We start from the raw sequence: 23,192 nt of genomic DNA, 5'->3' as shown, positions 1-23,192 counted from the left end.
TTAATTATAACACTAGTTCTTGCAGGACCAGCAACATGTTTTTCAAATTTCTACATGCTTATCCTATGGGTTTCATGGAAAAATGCAGAGTTATGTTGCAGCAACAATTCTTTTAGTTATAAGATAAAATTTCAAGCAATGGGTTACTTGTATGGTCTCTCACATAATGATTGAATAAAACCTCATCTTATCGTAATTGTATTTATGCACTTAGTTCAATAGGCTGACAATCAAGTGTGTTCATCTTGCATTTAGCCCAAGCTTCTCGTGGCATGAATAATTTTTGCCATGTCAATTTCTTAACAAGGAAGGTTTGGAGTTTGAGAAAATATGAGACTAATTAGAAAGAAACACACTTGCACTTATGCACTTAATTCAATAGGTTGGCAATCAAGTGTGTTCATCTCCCATTTAGCCCAACCTTCTAGTGGCTTGAATATTTTTCACCATGCCAATTTTTTAACAATGAAAGCTTGAAGTTTGAGAAAATATGAGACTAGTTATAACAAAACGGTGAATAAATCAAATAAAACTTTTATTTTATGTCATAGATGTTAATCCTGCGATACTTGTACCACTTGTACTGTTTCTTATAAAATAAGAATCACACTATTATGATACCTAGATGGATTGTACCATTTTAATGTTTGTTTGGTTGTTATTGAAATGTTTACATGAATATAGATTCTCCCATTGTTAAATATCCTCGGTTGTGCTCTACTGATGCTCTTAATATACATTCTCACATCTCATTCTCCAACATATATAATCATAATCCTTCCTCGATGTCATTGAAACATTTTTCATTATCTATTTTTGTCATTGTTTTCATCTTTGAGGAATTTTGATAATTACCATTAGAACAGAGTTTTTTTTTTCTAATTCTTGATGGTTATGATTTTTTTTTTGAATTTTAGTAAATTTATTATTTTTATTTTGACATGGTCTAGATATGCTATCCAAAATTTTAAATGTATCTCATTCGTAGGATATAAATAAATCATTCCGACAAGAATTAATTCTTTGACAGCGAAATAATAATTTTGACTCTTTCACCAAGATAAATTTCTATTTATTCTGCTAACTTATTTTTCAACATGCCTTTGGTACATTATAGTCATGAAGTGACATTGATGATAGTATTGTGTATGGAATATCCATATTATTTTTAATGAAAATTTTTAAAATTAGCAAAGTCCCTTGGTGGAAAAAAATAAAACCCAATAGCCTAAATAAGTAGGTTTGAAGAGAATATGGAGGGAAATCAAGAAGTGTAGTTTCTTTTTGGGGTTGTATCTGTAAGAAGCATTGCAACATAGAAATTGGTGAATGATGCATTTATAGAGAATAAAGTTGATTAGGAAAACACATTGTTGGTTTTTCATATCCTACTTGCTTAACTCATTAATCCATTGTTGGTTTTTCAGATGATGGATATTAATAAGGTTGTGGTCAAAAATATTTTACTTGGTTGAATCTATCAGTTAACTAATTTGATTCTTGCAACTTGAATATTTAGACAACATTATTTTGTGGTTGAGTCCTCACTCTACTAATTTGATATTTAAACCTTCAGTTTGATTCTCAGTTAACTCACGAGTCTACTCATTTGATTTTTGCAATTTGGAAATTTTCCTGGATGTCACTGAACCATTTTTCATTGTTACTTTTTTCATTTTTTCATATGTGGGGGATTTTGATGATTACTATTTGAATGGAGTTATTTTTTCCTTCTTTTTTTTTAATTCTTGATAGCCATAAATTATTTTTTTGAATTTTAATAAAAAATTTATATTTATTTTGAACCTAGTCTAGATATGTTATCCAAAATTTAAAATGTATCTCATTAGTAGCATATAAACATCATTCAAATGAGCCTTCATTCTTTGACAACCACATAAAAATTTTGACTCTTTCACCAAAATAAATTTTCACTTTTTTTACTAATTTATTTTTCTGCATCACATTGGTACATTGTAATTGTGAAGTGGCATTGATGATGGTATTGCATATGGAATATTCATACTATTTTTAATCAAAAAATTTAAAATTAGTACAGTGAAAATCGTTAAATTTGTGAGTGAAAAAGAAATTCTATTCATTTAATATATATATATATATATATGGATAGATATATTAAAAAAAATCAAATTTCTATATGAATTCGTTGAGAAATAAAACCATCTGATAACTTTGACTAAGGGTCACAATCACATAAGAGACCATGTGGGGGACAGGGAAAATCACTCCCTTTAAAGATGTATGACTAATGATTACAGTGTTAAGAACAAGAATTTTCCTTTCCCCTTTTGTATTCTATGTGTTTAGTGGTATAACTATTTCAGTTCTCATCTTTATGGTTTATAATGACAGAGCTCAACTGCCAATTGAGTAATGCTTCCCACATGTGACTCTATTTATTGAATCATGAATTATTTATTCACGTGTTACATGGCTTGGTTTCATTTCATGTACTTGTATAATTTGTTTAGTTACTAAGGTATACCCTTGAGACTGTCTCCTATTTTATGTGGTATATCATAGTGATTTCATATATCTTAGACATAATATATTATGTTTGATAGTAATTACTACACAACAATTTTACATGTATTTGTATTTCTTTCATGGCTCCAATATGTGCTTTTACAAAACTTGCTATATAGAATGATTTCTCATTACTTGTCTATAAGTTATTATTCATTTCATTGATTTAGAACAACTTGGGCCGGTTTGGCTCTATTCCTTAAGGTTATATATTGGAGTATAAAAATAAAAATCGTTGTAAATCAATACAAAATTTCTATCACTGATTAAACACTGATGGTATGAAAACAATTAGTGTAGCCAAATAGCCCTTGCGCTCACAATATTTCAAAAGGAAACAAACATAACTTTTGTTGTCGAGAGAATCCCGTCAAATGGAGTTAGGGAAATAGAACAATTGTCATTATCATGAAAACAACACTTTATACAGTTAAGCATTCAGACTCATAGAATTTGTTGTGTTGTGTTTTGAATGGATTTTCTCTAGTGACATCATGGGTGCCTTGAAAATACAAATAACCATTCAAATTGAAGATGAAAAGGATTGTCATCACTAACAAATTGGTGACTGTTATTAAAAATCCACCGAGGTTTCATATTTGACAAAAATTCAGTTGCCTGGTGATATGGTAGCCATTGTACATGATAAGCTACAATGACAACCCCTACAAGCTTGAGAAGGATGCGTGCAGTAACCATTATCCTAGTTTTGTGTTTTCTCCCCAGATGAGAAGCAGTTGCGGTCGAAGACGCAATAGTGGAGATGGCCCCATTTATCTCTCTGAGCCAGAGGGCTATATATTGGCTGGCAGCTCCATAGATTAGCTTCGTGAGAGGCCTCATTGCATATTGTAGACCTGTTTCATCGCCTTTTTTTTCTTTGCCTCATTTATGCATTGATAGGAAGCCTAAGAAACATTTGTGCAATTGGCGTTCCAAGATCATTTTCGCATGTAGTTTTCTGGGCAACCAAGTGTATTTTTCATGATATAGTTTTATGAGAAATCATGTGCATTTCTTATGTGGAATTTATCGGAGCTCAGAGGATTCTGAGAGCCTTGTTTCAGCCTTGTTTCCCATTTTACATACCCAATAGAACAAGAGAATTAACTTCTAGAGTGGATACAAATCCTTGTGTCTGAAAATGGTTTCAAAACATAGTTGGTTACAATGATAAAGGTTTATTAGGTTGATTATCCATATCATGATCTTTCTCAACTTCTTTCCAACAAAGAAAATTAAGAAAGAAAATTAGGTAAAAGCTAGTAATCATAAGCATAATTTCCATGGACACCACAAATAGAGTAGTATGATTTGTGCTTAATTTCCATGGAAGCCATAGATAGAGCAAGGTTGATTTGTGCAAAGTTGGAGATTATTACCTTAACCCTACTTTGTAGTGTTTTATTTGTTCCCAATGTTATTATTAGGTTGCTAGTTTTAGTTCTCTAGATTCCCTTGGCTTTGATTTTGGTCATTTCTTTTTCATTCCCTTACTATTCTCTTTATTATTAATATTCTAATTGGTGGGGTTGGGTACATTCTATTGAACATACACCTATTGTTGAAGATGAGGATTTTGATACACATGCCTTTAGACTTACTAATTAAAATTTAAACATTTAGGCCCACCTCTTCCTATTCAAATTTAGTATGCAAAAGTGAATTTGAATTTTGCAATTTAGGATTTTTAATGAAAACCTTTCGTTTTCATTTTTCCTTGTAAAAACTTATACAAACTATAATCGATAAGCCACCTATGTCATTATTTCCAAGCCCTTCACAATGTTGTTCTTATATTTTCTTGCATTGAAATCTTTTCGAGGAGCCTTTACTCTTGGGATCATTGGGGTCATCCAAGTAAGTAACATTCTTAATTCAAATATCTATGCATTATTTTTCTTTTCTTAAGCACATTTACACTTCAATATTGGTTGACTTACTTTCAATTAGGAATTCTCCATAGATGCCCTTGTATCCCTATGGAAAGTGGTCCTCTTCATTTATATTTCTTTAAGTAGTATTTAGAATAACATATTTCTCTTGAGTTTCCCCTTCAAATTTCCTATAGGACCACCTTTGTTCGTTGTCAACATATTTTGGAACATTGACCTCATTGGAATCTCTTTTAAACATAAAATATGTTAAAAAAGAAATATCAGTAAAGAAACAAAATTGCATAAAAAAATTCCCTTGATCGGGGTGATGGAGTGGGTAATCAAACTAATTAAGGTTGTTAGAGGCCACGAGGTGAAAGGACTGCCCACCACAGCCCACACAATTATACCGCAGGCCGTGGTGGAGTCTTGCATGTATGCAGTGACGACAGAAGGGAGAAGTGGTGGTTTGTACGTAGGCAAGAGGAGAAGTGGTAAGGACGGCGCCGTAAGATGGATGAGACGACAGGGAGGTAAGGGAGAGTATGAGAGGGAGCATAGGGAAGAGAGGGTGGCCAGATTGCAGAGTAGAGGAAGAACAAGAGTGGAGGATCGGCCTTATTCGTAATCAACAAGTAGGCACAGTAAACACAGGTATGTTAATCGTTTTATTTTTGTAATTCGTGAAGTAAATTTCAATATGCCGGGAGGGGTGATGAGCCCCAATTTTGGTACAATTTGGGCTCATTTTTGGCCTATTTTGCTTGCTCAAACCATTCATTTTTATTGTTTATGCATACACTTCTTAGTTTATTCATGTTGTTTGTAGGAGAAAGGATAGGCACTTTATCTACGTAGCTAATGCATTGTGATTCCAGGTTTTGGCATTAAAAGGGAGCAAAAGACAACGAAAAGGTGGCAAGGAGACAACGAGTTGGCATTGCTGACGTAAGGAGAGGTTGTCCACGGTCTTGGGGGACATTCCTCGTGATCCTCACCAAGAACTCCGAGCCCCACTCCATCCTCCCTTCGAGCTTAATACACGGCCAGCTGTTCTACAGGAACAGCAGTTCAAAACTGCTCTACAGGAAACAGCATTTATGATCATCCTACAGGATCAGCAGTTAAACTATAGATTGAACAGCCGAGCTCCTAGAATCATGGATACTTGTTGGAGCATCGTCTTGTATAAGTATAGAGGCCTTAGCCTTGGTTAGGTTGTTGAAACTCTCGTATTACTATTGTAATTTTGGAGCACAGCTCAAGTTTCGTTCTCTTTTGTAAGCCAATTTGGCATGTTATCAGATTATGAATAAAGAAGGCCACTTTTGAGTTAGTTCTGAGTTTTCTCAAGGAGCTATAGCTCTCAGGTTAGGGCCCAACCTGAGAGCCATAGACCTCCTCAGTGTTGTAATGCATTTACCATTAGTTCCAGCACTTGAGTTTGTTTAGTTTCCTATGCAATTCGGATTTCCAGCTTGTTAGTTTAATTGTTTTCATTAGCATAGATAGGACTGGTATGATGCTTTGCTTTCAGTATTCAAGTTTGATAGGTTGGTAGAATAAATCTCTTGGAGCTCCAACAAAAACAGGTTGTAAAGGCTCACTGCCATCTCATTGTTAGGATTAGGGTGTAGACCATGATCAGCCACCAAAAAGAACAGCAGTCATTTCATCTCCACGCAAGCTGCCACCTGAACGTTTGTATTGAAGATCCATTCATACATTCTCGACATTGATCCATACTGCACTCTCACGCATTAGTTTCATTTCTTGTTTTCCATTTCGGATTTGTAGGTTTCATGGCATAATAGGTTAATGAATTTCTTGTTTTGATGCACAGGTCATTTGTTTCATTTACACTGCTCTTTCTCAAGCCACTTCCTTCGTCGTTTTCTCCATCCACCTGCAAGTTCTATTCACCTTCTATCTCACTCACTTGCCCTCCAACTCTCTCAATTCACGTACAGCTCCATCTCCTTCACTCTCGTTGATTCCACCCTTCCAAAACATCAACCCATTGCATGCACCCTTCCTTCGTCTGACTTGCCATTTCCTAAGACATCATTAGGTTCATCTCCATCTCCCTTAGCCTCCCACACCACTCCAACACTCCATCAACTCCTAAAAACCTCCACGGCCAACCATCCTGTAGACGTGCACAGCCATCCTGTAGAAAACAGAGTATCCTGTAGGATCCCCTGCAGCCTTCCTGTAGGAGGCCATTCACTTCGTTGCCGAGCTTCTGAACGTGAGAGACCTCTGTGGATGGGTGCTAAGGATCCTTAGGAACCTCTCCTAGCCTCCCCAACCTGTCCCACACTTTCCTTCCTTCTCCATCCCACCTTCACAATCAAACCCTAATTAGGCCAAGTTCACACTCATTCCACACACCTAAAGGAAAAACACAAAAACACATTTCTCATGATGCAAGTAGCTTAGACCCATGCATTTACACTTGTTAGAGGTAATGACAGCATTCATAGGAGTTGCATCCACATTCTTTGCATTATAGAAGATAGACTAGTTAAATTAGGGTTTCATGGATTTACATGCTTTTGATCCAGTTTGTCAAGCAGCGTAGCCTTCCTTTGAGATAGCTTTCGTCCATCATTGATAAAGCTTCTTCTGTGAGCCTATAGAAGTTGGCTTAAGCCCTAGCGGACTTGTGCCAGCTAACCAAGTGACAGCTGCGACAAGGGCTAGTACTTGTGCATACAGCACCGTCGCTTCCAAGTTTGTACGAACTACCGGGTTGATAAAATTAAGAGACAGGAAGCCCCAGGAGTTGTAGCATTATTGCTACAATACTGAAGCTCACCATCTTTTTGGCGCCGTTGCCGGGGAAGCGTCAGAGTATTAGCACCTGTTGCTTTTCCTCTACTTTCCTACTCTTACCTTCTGCTAAGTAGTTTGCTTCATTTCCATTCTGCAAAAGTAGCATAGACTTTCCTGCTTTCCTAGACTAATCTTTCCTGCTTTCCTAGATTAGTATTTCCTGCTTTCCTAGATTAGTATTTCCTGCTTTCCTAGATTAATATTTCCTGCTTTCCTAGATTAATATTTCCAATTCCGCAAATTTCATTTGAGTAATCTAGTTAGTTGTAGATCACCTTGTTTCAGTTTTGCAGGTACAAGGAGAAAAACAAAAGCAATCAAAAAAGAGAATTCTTTTCCATTTCATGCCTCGTAGGAACCGAGATAGATCAGGCAAATTCCTACCAAACACCCCCACCACATCACTTAGTCACCCTTCACTCTTCGGTGGTGACAGTGACCCAGAGGAACCTATAGGTGAACATCCCGAGATATACCAAGACCCTATAGAAGAAGAAGAGTTAGAAACCACTCCATCTGAAGCCATGGCTGATAACAGGAGAGAAGATGAGAGAATAGAAGGAGCTTTCCCCATCCGAGAGACCAATGGGGATATGAAAATGAAAAACATTAGCCCCTCTGCCTTGCCTCACTTCCATGGACTGACCACTGAGGATCCTGATACCTTCTTGTTTGAGTTTGCTGTCCTTTGTCGAACCTATGACTATACTGAGGATGAGCAAAAGTTGAAGCTTTTCCCTTCCACTCTTAAGGATGCAGCACTACGCTGGTTCATGGGATTACCTGGGAATAGCATCACCACTTGGGCTCAGATGCAGCAAGCCTTCAATACCAAGTATAGGGATTATTGTAGGTCCAAGGAAACCAAGGGAGAGATCTTTCGAATGACCATGGGGAATGATGAGTCTTTAGAGGACTATGAGGAGAGGTTCCAACTTAGCTATAAACGGGCCAGATGCACACTTGACCCTGAATCCCTCAAGTTGGTTCTACTCCGAGGAGTCCCTGAAGATCTCCTAGACACCCTTCACATGTTAGCTGGGGGGGACATTTACCAACTGCCTTATGAGGACATCAAGACTGTGTTTCGAAATCATTCCAGGGCAGCTAGAAAACGAGGTAGAGGAAACCTCCTCTCCACCGGTGTCCCTTTCTCCAAACATGAGCTTACAAACCAATTAGAAGATCTTAAGAGTGAGGTGAGACATACCATTGCCATGCAGCTGGACACATTCAGGATCCAGCAAAAGAAAGAGGAAGCTGAGAGAGCCTTGGCTGTCTTCTGTCCTAGGTGCACCAGAAGACACCCTAAGAACGAATGTCCATTGCATTCGGTCGAAGTGTGTTTCGTTTGTGAGGAGGACCACCCAACAAATCAGTGTCCAACCTTGCCTGGGTTTAAAGCCATGTACCAAGGAACTGAAGCCCCCACTGAACCTCTCTACTTCATCAACCAAAGGAGGCCTCAAGGATCTAGACCTTCTCAGCAGGGGATGCAAGGGGCATCTCAAGCTTATTACAACCCCAACCACTTGACTCCCATGCCTTCCTGGGGTCCCCCTGCTCATCCTTCCTGGTCCATGCCTCCTCCATGGTCTTATCCACCTCAGTACCCTACTCAACCTACTTCTCATCCATATCACTCACATACCCAGTCGCAGCCTCAATGGAGTGCTCCTCAGTCGGGGTGGAGGCCCCAATACAACACTCCTCCTGCCATTCTGCCTCCACCACCAGTTCAACCTCAGCCTTTACCTCCTGCTCCTCCAAGGCAACCTCAGATGCCTGCTCAACCGAACCCGAACCCCAACAATAGACAGGCTCAGCAGGTATATACTGGGGAGACCTCATGCCCTACCTATGCTGTGGAGATCCAGGAGATCAATCTTAGATCTGGAAAGACTCTTCCAGATCACCAACCTCCTCCCCTAGAGGATGAGGAAACCCATCAGGAGAGTGAACCAAAGCCTACTCCACCCTTTCCTGAGAGACTAACAGCCACCACACAACCGAACCCAGAAGAAGATGAGCTTTTGGGTGAGCTCAAACAGTTGTGTGTAAAAATCCCACTTCTCCAAGCCATCAAGGATGTGCCAATATATAACAAGCTGATTAAGGAGAAGTGTTTCAAACACCCAGGCAGACGGAAGAAAGATGCCTCAACTATCAATGTCATAGGACAACTGTCTGACCTTATGCTAGGACAAGTCATCTGCCCAAAGTACCTAGATCCTGGAAGTCCTGTAGTGGATGTACACATCAATGGCACCATTATCCCCCACACCTTGATTGATCTGGGGGCAGCCATCAATGTGATGACCAGGGATACCATGCCTAAACTCAATCTTCAGGGTTCCTTGAGAAAGACCTCGACAGTACTGCAGTTAGCAGATCGCTCCACCGTGACTCCCGAAGGGATTGTGGAGGATGTCTTGGTCTCAATTGATTCTTGGGAATACCCTGCAGATTTCCTGGTCCTGCAACCAAAGGCCAAGCTTACTAGATATCCTCTCATCTTGGGAAGGCCTTGGTTAGCTACTGCAGATGCTTACATAAGTTGTCGGGCAGGAAACATGACCATCAAAAATGGTCCTATGTCCAAGCAACTTATCCTATACCCTCCTGCCCAACCCTCTTTAGAGCATGACTTACCACTCTGGTTGGAAGAAGGAGAAGAAGACGAGGTGTATTCAGCACCTCTATGTACCATAGAAACCAATAGAAGAAATCCCCCAACCGAGGATGATTTGATCGAGAACTTGATCCAAAACCCACCTACCAGTGCACTACCTTTAGAAAAATTGGTGGAGGATGCCCAAGCCAGCACCTTAGTGGATCTTTGTACAACCAGCCCTGTCACTCCCAGAGTCAAAAGTGTGGAGTTCGGCCCTGAGAGAGCGTTAAAGATCAGCTCCTCTCTATCTCCTTCCCAGGAGAAGGAGTTGTGTAGCCTATTGGCCAGCCACTTAGATGCTTTTGCTTGGAGCTATAAGGAGATGAAAGGAGTCCACCCCTCGGTCTGTACCCATCATATATACATCAAAGAGGATTGTAAACCAGTTAGGCAACCCCAGAGGAGAATGAATCCAGCCCTTAAGGACATTGTCAAGGAAGAATTGCAAAAACTGTTGGATGCCGGATTCATTTACCCCATCTCAGATAGTGAATGGGTGTCCCCTCTAGTGTTGGTTCCCAAGAAGAATGGGAAGTGGAGGATCTGTGTAGATTACCGGGCGCTGAACAAAGCTACCAAGAAGGACCATTTCCCTCTACCTTTCATAGATCAAGTGTTGGATGGACTGGCAGGAAAGAAGTTCTTCTCTTTCCTGGATGGGTTCAGCGGGTACAATCAAATCCAAATCAGCCCGGAAGACCAAGATAAGACCACCTTCACTTGTCCTTGGGGTACCTTTGCCTACCGAGTCCTTCCCTTTGGGCTATGCAATGCTCCTGCTACTTTTCAGAGAGCTGTCTTGAGCATCTTCTCGGAGTTGGTCCATGATGCAGTGGAAATCTACATGGATGACTTTACCCCTTATGGGGCCAACTTCCAGGAAGCATTGTCCAACTTGGGAAAGGTCCTAACCAAGTGCATCGAGATGAACTTGTCCCTTAGCCCTGAGAAATTTGAATTCCTAATGACTGAAGGGACAGTGCTAGGCCATACCATTTCTTCTCAAGGATTGCAGGTGGATCCTAACAAAATTGCTCTCATCAAGAGGGTTCCACCTCCTCAAAAAGTAAGGGATGTCCGGAGTTTCTTGGGATTAGCAGGATACTACCGGAGGTTCATTAAAGACTTCAGCAAGTTAGCCTCACCATTGTTTGGTTTGTTGGCAAAAGATGTGGAGTTTAAGTGGACTGACGATTGTCAGAGGAGTTTGAATGAGATAAAGGACAAGTTGGTGTCTGCACCAATCTTGAGAGGTCCAAACTGGGCCCTACCTTTCCACACCCACACTGATGCCTCAAACAAAGCCATAGGTGCAGCCTTAGGACAAGTTGAGGAAAAACTTCCATATGCCATTTACTTCGTTAGCAAAAACTTGTCCAAAGCCGAGCTGAACTACACGGTAACCGAGAAGGAATTCTTAGCTGTGGTTCATGCACTGAACAAGTTCCGACATTACATTACTGGTTACCAGACTTTTGTACATACTGACCATGCTGCTATTAGATACTTGATGAATAAACCAGATGTGAATGCTCGTATTATTAGATGGTTACTTTTATTGCAGTAGTTTGATCTAACCATTGTTGATAAACCAGGAAAAGAAAATGTTGTTGCTGACTTCTTGTCTAGATTGGATTTGTCTGCAGATGAAGATGGGACGGTGGATGACCAGATGCCTGATGAGCATCTGTTTGCTATCTCAGTACTCTCTCCATGGTTTGCTGATATAGCAAACTACCTTGTTTTAGCTCAGTTCCCTCCGCACCTCTCTTCAAAAGAGAAGAGCAAAATCATCAGAAAGAGTGCCTCATTTACATGGATTGGGGGCAACCTGTTCAAGCTTGGCCCCGATCAGATCTTAAGGCGTTGTGTAAGGGAGGAGGAAGTCTTTGACATTCTCCTCACCTGTCATGATGGGCCTTGTGGAGGACATTTTGCATCAAAGAGAACTGCCTTCAAGATCCTGCAGGCAGGCTACTATTGGCCCACACTTCATCAAGATGTCAGAAGATATGTTAGCCAGTGTGACCAATGCCAAAGAATGGGGAAACCGACCCAAAGGGATGAGATGCCTCTCCAACCTCAAGTGACTCTCGAGCCATTTGAGAAGTGGGGCATGGACTTTGTGGGCCCAATCAATCCCTCTTCGAGGCAGAGATCCTACATCATTGTGTGTACTGACTACTTGACAAAGTGGGCAGAGACTAAAGCAATCAAAGCAGCAACAGAAGAAAAGGTGGTCGAGTTATTAAGAGAGAACATCTTCTACAAGTTTGGCTACCCAAGAGAGCTGGTGACCGATCAAGGGAGCCAGTTCACCTCCAACTTGGTTGAAGATCTATTAGCTCATCACAAGATCAAGCATAGGACTTCCACCCCCTATCATCCTCAAGCAAATGGGCAGGTGGAAGTCACCAATAGAGCTCTAGAAGGGATCTTGACCAAAGTGGTAAACAGCAGCAGAAAAGACTGGGCAGATCGCCTAGTTGAAGCCACATGGGCAGAAAGCTTTGCTGTCCATTGAGTTTGAGTATAACACTTTGAGGTTGGCAGCTCAGTTGGACCTAGATCTCAGCCATGCACAGCAAGAAAGGTTATTGCAGCTGAATGGACTGGATGAACACCGCATGCAGGCCCTCCTTCACTCAGAAGTGGTTCAACTTCAGAGGAAGGTGTGGCATGACCAACATCTCCATGACAAGCAATTTCAGCCGGGAGATTGGGCTTTGTTGTATGATTCCAGATTCAAAGATTTCAAGGGGAAGTTGAGAACCAGATGGCTAGGACCATATGTGGTGGAACAGTGCCATGACAAGGGATCTGTCCTCATTCGAACCATTGATGAGGAATCCATTCCCATGCTTGTCAATGGGCACCGATTGAAGATCTATAGAAGACCTCTCTCAAGACAAGAGTTTATCAGCACTATGGAGAAATCTGTTTTGGTCATAGAGAAGGGTTCTGCCTCCACTTTGGGCATACCCTGAAGGATATAAAACACAAAAAAAAAAGAAAAAAAATAAAGATCCTTGGGTGAAAACCTCTCTGAGGCGCCCAAGGCAGGCAGTAGGGGTGAAAACCTCATTGAGGCGCTCCTATTGTCTTTCAAAAAAGAAAAGAGAGAAAAATAAAGATCCTTGGGTGAAAACCTCTCTGAGGCGCCCAAGGCAGGCAGTAGGGGTGAAAACCTCATTGAGGCGCTCCTATTGTCTTTCTAAAAAAAAAAAAAAAGAAGAAAAAAGAAAGAAAAAGGGAAAAAAGCAATCAGCACCATAAAAGGTTTGCATGCAGATGTTCTATGGAGGAGAAGAAGCCTCTCCACTCCAAGCCAGGGGCCTTCATCATGCTAGCAAAGGATGTCATCAGCACCTCCTCCAAGAACAGCAATGTTTTTTTAAGGTATGTGCAATTATTATCATGCTTTGGATCTTCTACAGGAGGATACAGTTTTTCTACAGGAACAGATAGTCTTCCTACAGGAAGATGCGGATCTTCTACAGGAAAGTGCCAATTTTCTATAGGAAGCTCTGTGTTCTACAGGAAACTTCCTGTAGAAGGTTACGATGGCCGAAATGTGTTTCAAATGAAGATCTAGCGACTGAGGAGTGGATTGAATGCATGCATGCCAATGATGGCACCCCTGAACATTTCCATTATCGTCCTCCACCATCCTCGTCGCCATGCAACCAAGATCCCTGCAGCAGCACAACAAAGTGATCAGTTCTCGTGAGAAAGCATCTGTCAAAGAAAAACTAGGCACCGAGAACCATACCACATCCACGTTGATACATCAGAAGCGCTGGGATCGTGATCGAGAAGCCAGAACCGCCAGCATGCAGCATACACCCGAGGAGAAAGAACAGTGACAAGACCCCTCGCGGGGATCCTGTAACAGTTCAACCTGCTCAAGTGAAGACCGTTCACAGCACCGCCATCTGAGATCAAACACGGGCGCATGAACGCAGAACCAGTCACTCCATCGCCAGCATCCTGTAACCACGAGCCTACAGGAATGTGCAGCCACATGCGGCAGGTAGATCCATCGCTCAAAAAACTGGAAATCATGTGCAGCCGCGCGCAGGTAAGTGTTCTAATCCTTCTCTCCATCAAACTGCATGATTATTACTTCGATTTGTTTTGCACGGCATAAAGGTGAATGGTTGAGCGGCCTAAAGGCCAGTGATTGGCCACGTCGGTTAGTAAAGGGATAGTCAGAGGGCGAGGTGGCAGCCACGACGAAAGAAACACGCAGCAAGCACGTGAAGATCAGTCCCGTCAACCGAGAATTGAAGTTTAACCGAAAAGGGCGGCGGCAGATCTGTGGGAATGAATGCGGCAACAAACGAATGTGCAGGCGGATGATGGGTGACGTCACCCAATGGTCCGGCGGGGACAGCTCACCCCCGCGCCACGAGCTGCGCCGATTCAAAATCTAATCGGCTCGATTAAGCGTGTATCTCCATCAACCTCACTTCAAAACTTGAGTAGATCCTCTGCTTACCTCTGCATGTTGATACGCCGAGCTCTCGGCTACCTGAACGCTGGTAAAGCACCTCTCGACCGCCAGCCAACTAAAGCTCTTCCCGAAGCCTGCGCACTGCTCCTACAGGAACAGTTTCTACAGGAACGCCGTCCTACAGGAAGCAGTTTCTACAGGAACGCGGCTCTATAGGAAGGTGAAGTCTTCACGTAAAAAAAGGTGCCAGAAAAGAGGTAACCCTGCAACTCCTTCCGCAATTGGTTTTTTAAACGTGGCAAGGCCATTAGTCACAGTGTGGTCATAAAGAATTGGATTGCCGTGCCTATACTATCGCTCCTACAGGATAGCTGCATAATTAGACTGTGGTTTTGTGAATTCATTGCATACTCTGTCTATAAGACCGAATTTCCTGTGTATCCACCACCTCTGGTATAAACCACTGTGTTCATCATGCCTGGCGGGTTTATCAGGCGAGAGCCCACTAATTCAAATGCATTAAGGAGAAACCCGGCAGTGGTTGAGCTCTTCACTAGAGCACAATGGATGCCTTTCTGTGATAAACTACAGGGCTACGATGATGAAGTAGCCGAGGAATTTTTGCAGGCTCTACAGCATAAATCACAGACATTGGCCACGGTAACCTTCAGAGGTCTCAGCCTCAAACTCACCCCAGAGCATATCAGTCGGATTACACAGCTGCCCATGGGTCTGCCGTGGGATAAAGAAGAGCGGAAGCAGAGCCAGCAAGCAAAGAAGGAGTTCTTCCCGCCTGAAGAATCATTCACAGAGGACAAGAATGGGGTGAAAAGGACCAGCCTGTCACCACCGTGGCACGAAGTCAGTTTTCAAATTATGAAATATATCACCTGTGAGGGTCGTTACAGCATCATATATGTGTATCACTTCCGGCTGCTCAACGAACTACGACACCAGATTGACCTCCCTGCAGCACAGAGGCTAAGCATTCCTTACTTTTTACTGCAGTCCTTGATAGAGTGCTCTACAAAGCTCAAGGACAGAATCCCTGATCAGATAGCCCATCATGGGCTGATAAAATTGCTCGTGGAGGATGCTCTCCGCTCATATAAAGTCCCCCTCGCATGGGAATCATTTAGGAACTTAACAAGAGAAGGGGACATAAAAATGTTGCTTGGAGAGACAGGGTCCTCTAGCGGTGAAGAAGAAGAGCCCGTAGCCAAGAGTAAGAAAGGGAAAAGCAAAAAGGCCCCGACTCCATCACAGAAGAAAGAACGAAAAGAGAAGGAGGAGGGAGAGGATGACAAAGCAAAAGAAGACACCCCCATCCTGTCAGCAAGGGAACAGAGGTTGAAAAGCAGGGCAGTCAAAACTGAGGTGGTCCCTGCCAGCCCAAGCACCTCGACAGCTCCTGCAGGCAAAACCAAAAGCAAAATCCATGCAGCCAAGAAATAAAAGGTGGCGGAAGTTGCATCTACAGGAACGCAAGCGCAGGCTTCTACAGGAAGCCCGAAAACACAAAAACAGGCTTCTACAGGAAGCCCGAAAACAAAGACAAAGGCTTCTACAGGAAGCCCGAAGATCAGTAAGGAGCAGGCTTCTACGGGAAGCCCAAGAGCAACAACCAAGGCTTCTACAGGAAGCCCGAAAATCATTGGAGGACAGGCTTCTACAGGAAGCCCGAAAATCATTGGAGGACAGGCTTCTACAGGAGGCCCAAAAACGGAGAAAGAGGCTTCTACAGGAAGCCCGAAAGTGCAACCCCGGGTTTCTACAGGAAGCCCGAAGACAGAGACAGGGGCTCCTACAAGAAGCCCAAGATTGGAAAGAGGGGTTTCTACAAGAGGCCCGAAGGTCATTGCGAAACAGCCTCCTGTAGAGAGCCCGAAGACAAAGAAAGAATCTTCTACAGGAGGCCCGGAAGCGGGCAAAGCAGGGTCTTCCACGGGAAGCCTGAAATCAAAAAAGGAGGGACCCTCTACAAGGAGCTCCGAGGGAGCAAAACACAAGAAAGAGAAGGCTGACATCCTCGATAAGGAGGCAGCATCGGCACTGGCTGCCCTCAGCACACCTCCAAAACCGAAAGAGAAAAGGGAGAGGGAGACCCCTCTGCCACCTGAAGCCAGGAGAAGCAAGAGGATGTCCTCGAGCAAGCCACAACCTTCACCCAGCGGCCATACCACTTCAGGGGATGTACCCACTTCACCCAGTGCAAGAACCCCCTCTAAACCATCAGCTACCCCCGAAAAGGGGAGCCCAAAAATAACTTCCTGGACACGAAAGATAGGCCAGTCGCCTTCTGAAGCCCGACTCAAAGAAATAGAAAAAGGGAAGGAAGCATCACCCTCATCACCATCAGGGGCAGAAAAGGCAGGGCCATCAAAAGCAGAAAAGAAACAGCCTGTTCCGGTCCCGAGTCCTCGGCCAAGGACGAGGAGCAGGGGCAAGGTTGCTCAAGGATGAGCAAATGGTTCAGCTAGGGGGTGATGATGAGCCCCAATTTTAGTACAATTTGGGCTCATTTTTGGCCTATTTTGCTTGCTCAAACCATTCATTTTTATTGTTTATGCATACACTTCTTAGTTTATTCATGTTGTTTGTAGGAGAAAGGATAGGCACTTTATCTACGTAGCTAATGCATTGTGATTCCAGGTTTTGGCATTAAAAGGGAGCAAAAGACAACGAAAAGGTGGAAAGGAGACAACGAGTTGGCATTGCTGACGTAAGGAGAGGTTGTCCACAGTCTTGGGGGACATTCCTCGTGATCCTCACCAAGAACTCCGAGCCCCACTCCATCCTCCCTCCGAGCTTAATACACGGCCAGCTGTTCTACAGGAACAGCAGTTCAAAACTGCTCTACAGGAAACAACATTTATGATCATCCTACAGGATCAGTAGTTAAACTATAGATTGAACAGCCGAGCTCCTAGAATCATGGATACTTGTTGGAGCATTGTCTTGTATAAGTATAGAGGCCTTAGCCTTGGTTAGGTTGTTGAAACTCTCGTATTACTATTGTAATTTTGGAGCACAGCTCAAGTTTCGTTCTCTTTTGTAAGCCAATTTGGCATGTTATCAGATTATGAATAAAGAAGGCCACTTTTGAGTTAGTTCTGAGTTTTCTCAAGGAGCTATAGCTCTCAGGTTAGGGCCCAACCTGAGAGCCATAGACCTCCTCAGTGTTGTAATGCATTTACCATTAGTTCCAGCACTTGAGTTTGTTTAGTTTCCTATGCAATTCATATTTCCAGCTTGTTAGTTTAATTGTTTTCATTAGCATAGATAGGACTGGTATGATGCTTTGCTTTCAGTATTCAAGTTTGATAGGTTGGTAGAATAAATCTCTTGGAGCTCCAACAAAAACAGGTTGTAAAGGCTCACTGCCATCTCACTGTTTGGGATTGGGGTGTAGACCATGATCAGCCACCAAAAAGAACAGCAGTCATTTCATCTCCACGCAAGCTGCCACCTGAACGTTTGTATTGAAGATCCATTCATACATTCTCAACATTGATCCATACTGCACTCTCACGCATTAGTTTCATTTCTTGTTTTCCATTTCGGATTTGTAGGTTTCATGGCATAATAGGTTAATGAATTTCTTGTTTTGATGCACAGGTCATTTGTTTCATTTACACTGCTCTTTCTCAAGCCACTTCCTTCGTTGTTTTCTCCATCCACCTGCAAGTTCTATTCACCTTCTATCTCACTCACTTGCCCTCCAACTCTCTCAATTCACGTACAGCTCCATCTCCTTCACTCTCGTTGATTCCACCCTTCCAAAACATCAACCCATTGCATGCACCCTTCCTTCGTCTGACTTGCCATTTCCTAAGACATCATTAGGTTCATCTCCATCTCCCTTAGCCTCCCACACCACTCCAACACTCCATCAACTCCTAAAAACCTCCACGGCCAACCATCCTGTAGACGTGCACAGCCATCCTGTAGAAAACAGAGTATCCTGTAGGATCCCCTGCAGCCTTCCTGTAGGAGGCCATTCACTTCGTTGCCGAGCTTCTGAACGTGAGGGACCTCTGTGGATGGGTGCTAAGGATCCTTAGGAACCTCTCCTAGCCTCCCCAACCTGTCCCACACTTTCCTTCCTTCTCCATCCCACCTGCACAATCAAACCCTAATTAGGCCAAGTTCACACTCATTCCACACACCTAAAGGAAAAACACAAAAACACATTTCTCATGATGCAAGTAGCTTAGACCCATGCATTTACACTTGTTAGAGGTAATGACAACATTCATAGGAGTTGCATCCACATTCTTTGCATTATAGAAGATAGACTAGTTAAATTAGGGTTTCATGGATTTACATGCTTTTGATCCAGTTTGTCAAGCAGCGTAGCCTTCCTTTGAGTTAGCTTTCGTCCATCATTGATAAAGCTTCTTCTGTGAGCCTATAGAAGTTGGCTTAAGCCCTAGCGGACTTGTGCCAGCTGACCAAGTGACAGCTGCGACAAGGGCTAGTACTTGTGCATACAGCACCGTCGCTTCCAAGTTTGTACGAACTACCGGGTTGATAAAATTAAGAGACAGGAAGCCCCAAGAGTTGTAGCATTATTGCTACAATACTGGAGCTCACCAAGGGGAAAGGAACATCATCTGAATTGGATCAATGAAAAATAATCAAAGTGCCATGACTGTATCAAATGAGGACAAACTTTGAATTTATGGATAAAGAGTGATCAAGAAAACCTTTGGACGGTGGCAGTTTGTAGCCAGCAAAGAAAAAAGAGGACCTCGATCAAAGCACACTGACCGAGGCCCATGGAGACTGCGCAGGAGACAAAACTGGCATTTGGGAAGGGCATTTCTAATGCACAATTAGCACTAATCGCACATCGTTGGGCAAAACCCTTCAAAAAGGAAGGGCCCCAAGCTCTCGGTCGCATGGGAAGCCAGGAAACCGTGGGGAAGAAGCTAAGGCGAAATGCGGGACCCGCGCTTCAAAACCGGCGGTATATCAGGGGCATCCTTGGTCGGTAAGCGGATTTGGAGAAAAATGAGCAATTCCATTCAGCACCCAACACGTGTCTGGCGGATGAGAGAGAAAACCACCATTCATCGCGCACTAATGGTCAAGCTAGTCAACCGCACCAAATGAGCGAATGTCATAGGATTTGGGGGCTCCAAATCTAATGGTGGAGATTGCGCCCGATGGAGGAACCGGATTTGATAGGGGATTAAGCCGCGGCATAGAGAAGTTTGACGTCTGATTTGACCACTGAGTTGGCGGATGAGTCATTCCACAGTGTAATTGAAAAACTGAATCATTGAGGAAGAGCTGGCGTAGTTTGTGAGAGGACAAGTGGTCACTCCCTGTGAGACGTTGGTGAAGACGCAGAGGCAGGGAACTCCAAGTGAACAGCAGCAGGTGAGCCGAAGGGGTGGAAGAGGAGGTGAGCAGTCATGAGACAAACTGGCTTTAAGCCATGAACAGACACAATACAAAGAATGAGGACATATAGAGGAGGCGAAAGAACAGTAATGCAAGAAGTAGAAAAATAGAGAGCTGAGCTGACTTGTAGTGTAAGGCTGCATCGAGTAGAAAAGTAATCCCTGTGAGGGTTTGTCGGGAATTGAGTACCACATTGGGCTCCTCCCATTAAAGACCGGAGAAGTCAAGTTTGGCAAGGAAAAGAGTCTGTGCACTCTAGTGGCTTGGGGGATCCAAGAACCACCCTACCAAACATTCTCTGTTTCAGGAGACTCAAATTGAGCTCCTCATTATAATTCTCTGCTTTAAAGACACAATAAAAGAAGGTCACCATTGAAAGTTGGACCAGAGATGTAGCCCTAGAGAATAGGGTGAACTCCTTATTAATTGTTGTGTTCTTGCATTTTCTTACTATGTTTTCCTTACTGTTTTCCATTTTTCCAGTGTCTGTGTATTTTGCAATCTGATCGATCCGTTGCCTAAAATAACATAGACACACACCAGCACATAAGTCTGTAATAGCTTCATATAATAATTATTTAACTAAGGTCACATACGAGTGATTTTCAAATCAAGTGGTGTCAAAACTCTAGGCTGTTAAGGTTAGACAAGCTTTTGTTGGTTTAGCTGTTGAATGCTAACTAGATCAAAGCTCAAATTAGCAGAAGGAGAGTTGGTCGAAACTAATCCTGAAATTGGGAGAGTCTATTCTCGGAAGACAATGTCAGAAGAGGGCTCTGTAGGGCAGACCCTCAATTCGTAGATAGTTTCCTAGCCATAAGGTTCATGGTAGAAGAAATGTATAAGGACTTTAGAAAACACAAGGATGAAGATGCATCGGGCTCCAAACAAGACAAAGGAGAAGATGAGTCCTTCTTCCATGACCACTCAAAAGGAAAAGGGAAAGAAGAACACTTTCTCACACCTCCTAATAGCCCTGAACATAAAAAGAAAGCATCTTTGATCAAACTAGATGTTAAATTTGATTTGCCTATATATGATGGAGAGTTGAATGCAGAAAAGCTGGACAATTGGATTAGACAAATTGATGTTTATTGTAGAGTGCAGAGCATTGAATCAGATAAGAGCAAGATTCAGCGGGCAAGCCTACGCCTTGGAGGCACTGACTTGGTTTGGTGGGAAGGCAGGACCCAAGGTGACCTGAAGAGACATGGTAAGACTATCTCTGTCTGAAGTGAATTTGTTTCTATAATCAAAAAATAGTTCTATCCATTGGCCTACATGCAGCAAGCCATGATGAGTTGGAAAAATCTTCGACAGTTGAAAGGGAAAAGTGTGCAAGGGTATACTCAAGAATTTAGAAAGAGAGCATTGATTCTAGGAATCTCATTAGACTCACCTGAGACTCTGTTGAAGTACATTGGTGGTCTACACAGCTACATGAGGCACACTATCCTCATGTTTAATCCCACTAGTATAGATGAGGTATCTATACAAGCTACTCATCTAGAAGCTAGAGGAAAGAATGGAAGTCCAGAAGTTGGGGGATCATCCCAACCCATTGTAAGCAAGAATAAGGAGAAAAGAAAGCAGAAATGGAAAGAAAGGAAGGTTAATACTGCACAGAAGAGCAAAACTTCATGCACTCACTATAAAAAGGATGGGCATGATGATGAGCACTGTTGGATTCTGCATCTAGAGTTGAGACCTAAGAAGTTCGAGGGCAAGAAGAAGAAGACTGTTGTAGCTATTCAGAAAGATTTGGGGTCAGACTTAGGAGATGAAATGACTATTGCAGCCACAGGTATAAAAGTTTGTCTTCTTTAGAGAATGTTGAAATCAAGAAGCAGGTGCAGGAGTTGCTCGAGAAAGGGTTCATCAGACCTAGCACATCACCATGTGGGTCACTAATCGTTTTGGTGAGAAAGAAAGATGGCTCATGGAAAATGTGCATCGATTACCAAGCACTGAATAAGATAACAATCAAAAATAGTTATCCCCTTCCTCACATAGATGATCTTTAGATCAATTGAAAGAAGCTATTTATTTTTTCAAGTCAGAGTTGTAGAACAAGATGCATGGAAGACTGCTTTCAAAACCAAGAAGAGACTGTATGAGTGGCTGGTTATGCCTTTTGGCTTAATTAATGCTCCTACTACTTTCATGAGATTAATGAATGATGTACTCAGACCTTTTCTTGATGATTTTGTTATTGTGTATCTGGGTGACATTCTAATTTTTAGCAAAACATCGGAAGAACACTTAAAGCATGTTAAGCAAACATTAGATGTTTTGAAAAGAGAAAAACTTCATGTTAAACTATCAAAATGTGAATTTGGAAAAACATCTTTAAATTATTTGGGTCATATAGTAGGGGGTGGTGAATTGAAGATAGATCCCTCTAAGGTATCAATCATTGTAAACTGGCCTAAACCCAAATCTGCTACAGAATTTAGAAGCTTCTTAGGAGCAGCACAATATTAGAGGAAGTTTATTTCTAACTTTTCCTCAATTGCAGCTCCCTTACATGCTTTAACATGATTGAACAAGGTGTTTCAGTGTGGAGGAAAACAACAGAAAGCCTTTGACACCTTGAAAGAAAAGATTAGTACAACACCTGTACTATCACTGCCTGATCTTCAGAGACCATTTGAGATCCAAACAGATGCCAGTGACTATGCCATGGGAGCAGTGTTGACACAGCACGGTAAACTCATGTGTTATCATTCTGAGACATTTAATTCTACAGTAGTTAACTATCCTACATATGATAAAGAATTGTATGCATTATTCCATCGTGTGAAAAAGTGGAAACGTTACTTAATGGGCAAAGAGACAATAATACATACTGATCATCGACCACTTCAATATCTACACTCCCAAACTAAATTGCAGCAATCGAGACACTATAGATGGATGGGTTTTCGACAACAGTTTCATTTAGTCATCAGATATAAAAAGGGCATACATAATAAAGTTGCAGACATGTTATCTAGACCCATTATAAATGCATCTACTATACTTAAGCATAATTTTGTGTTACATGAGAGCTACATTGAACAATATGCTCAAGATATAGATTTCAAAGATGTATATGCAACTTTAAGTTAAGGAAAAAGAGTAGAAGAATTGGACTACCATGTAAAGGACCGACTCTTATACCATTGTGGGAAGTTATGCATTCCACGAACTGAAAGAGTAAAGATAATTCGAGAAGCACACACTTCTTTAATATCAGGTCACTTTGGGGTAAGTAAAACAGTTACACAGCTGCAAAGATTTTGTTATTGGCCAAAAATGAATGAGACAAATTCTAGATATGTGAGAGGGTGTACTATGTGTGCTAAAAGCAAGCCCAGCAACAAAAAACTAGGCTTGTACACTCCAT

The sequence above is a fragment of the Pinus tabuliformis genome, chromosome 6 (assembly GCF_031772625.1).
Source record: "Pinus tabuliformis cultivar Carrire ecotype Pingquan chromosome 6, CPIR1, whole genome shotgun sequence".
NCBI lineage: Eukaryota > Viridiplantae > Streptophyta > Pinopsida > Pinales > Pinaceae > Pinus > Pinus tabuliformis.
The sequence above is the reverse complement of the archived record's forward strand: the minus strand, read 5'-3'. Positions refer to the sequence as shown.